We start from the raw sequence: 1,611 nt of genomic DNA, 5'->3' as shown, positions 1-1,611 counted from the left end.
GCCTCAAGATGGCTGTGGATCAGCAGCAGCGATCCATGGACTTCAAATGCTACTTGATGTCACTAGCCAGGACCTGATCAACCCTAGTCACATGCATGGGTGAGAGTGCCGGACATGGAAAGACCCGAAACACCCGATGACTCAGTTGCATCTCTGATGATGTGTCTAAACATTAGAAGATATAGAAAACAAGATTTGGGCTGTAAACAGTGATTTTTAACAAACAGCTATAAACATAAAAGGCTTATATCTGGAAAGTAATTGCTGTGGAAGAAAAGGTATGATTGGAGGAAGAGAGAATGAGTGAGGCACATTGATCAGTTGAAGGCTTTCGATTTATGTTTGTGTGAGATGCCAAGAACATTCGTTGAAATACGTATAACTTCAGCTTATGTGGAGAAAAATATTGTAAAAACATTTCCCAAATAGAGTGAAAACTTCAACACAGCTCTAAATCACCTGCTAAAGTGTGATTTTTAACCTGTTATGTGACTGGGATTTCTGCAGTTGGAACCGAAAATAATGTAGTATTATCTAATGTTTGTGGGCGCTTAGACATTGTCATCCATCAATAATTTATAGCCTACTCCCTCTAAACCTGTCTCTACTCCTAATCACAGTTTGTTGCTGAATTTGCACACTACCCACATAGTAAAATAGCTTTTGTTGTGTATCTGGGAACCAGAAGAGGTTGAAGGGGTCAAAGCACTAAAACAAAACATTGGTGAATGGCAGAAGAATTCTTACAATGCAACACAACAGCAGTTGTGAATTCCTGTACTGCAACCTTCTGGTGTCAAAGCTAGTGAGTCAATATCTGCTAAAAAGACTCTGTCTCCGGTAGATAGCTCTGTCCGGTGCGCATGCTAACGCTTTAGCAAACAGTATGTAATGGCAGGTGATTGACATTATCCAAAGTATGCAGATAAACCTTTTAATAATAATTGGTCTTGGTGTTTTTTTTATGACCTGTAGATTCCTAACTTTTAAAAACAAAATCTCAATCTTCATCATTAGTGAAGTCCCATTATAACCGTGCAAACAACACTGTAGCTGTCTGGCTAACTTCGCTCACTTCCTAACAAAAGTTATGCTTGAAGTCTCGCAGGAAGAGAGTTCTTCTGCCATTGAAAGTTCATTATTTTTTGTCAAATTGTATGTCTATTTTACCAATCCACTAAACAAGCCTGACAGGTTTAGACAGCTGTCATTTAACTGAACTAACCATCCAGCTTTAGAGCTGCTACAGCTCGTTTTCTCACTTTTAGGATAATGCTAGTCGCCAACAATGACTTAACATAGTGTATGCTAAAGCGTTAGCATGCTCACCGGACAGAGCTATCTACTGGAGACACAGATGTGATTTTGGTGCCAGTCGTCTTGTCACATATTGGGTAAGGAGACCAATGGGCCAAACTCCCAAAAAGTCAGAGTGGTCCTTTAAATGTGAGGCTACTGAGACTGCTTTCCTGACCAAATCTTTGCAGATGCACAGTAAACATCGTGCTATAATGAAAAAAAACATAAAAAAAACATACCTGAACACATCACCGATCTTGTTTGTCCTTCAACATCGGTATGGAGAGTAGAAATGACACATCATTTGTGTAT

Source organism: Centroberyx affinis, unplaced genomic scaffold (assembly GCF_046629955.1).
Source record: "Centroberyx affinis isolate AG114_WGS23_722 - 3 ecotype Tasmania unplaced genomic scaffold, CSIRO-AGI_Caff_v1 ptg002268l_1, whole genome shotgun sequence".
Taxonomy (NCBI): Eukaryota; Metazoa; Chordata; class Actinopteri; order Beryciformes; family Berycidae; genus Centroberyx; species Centroberyx affinis.
Note: the sequence above shows the minus strand (reverse complement) of the source record.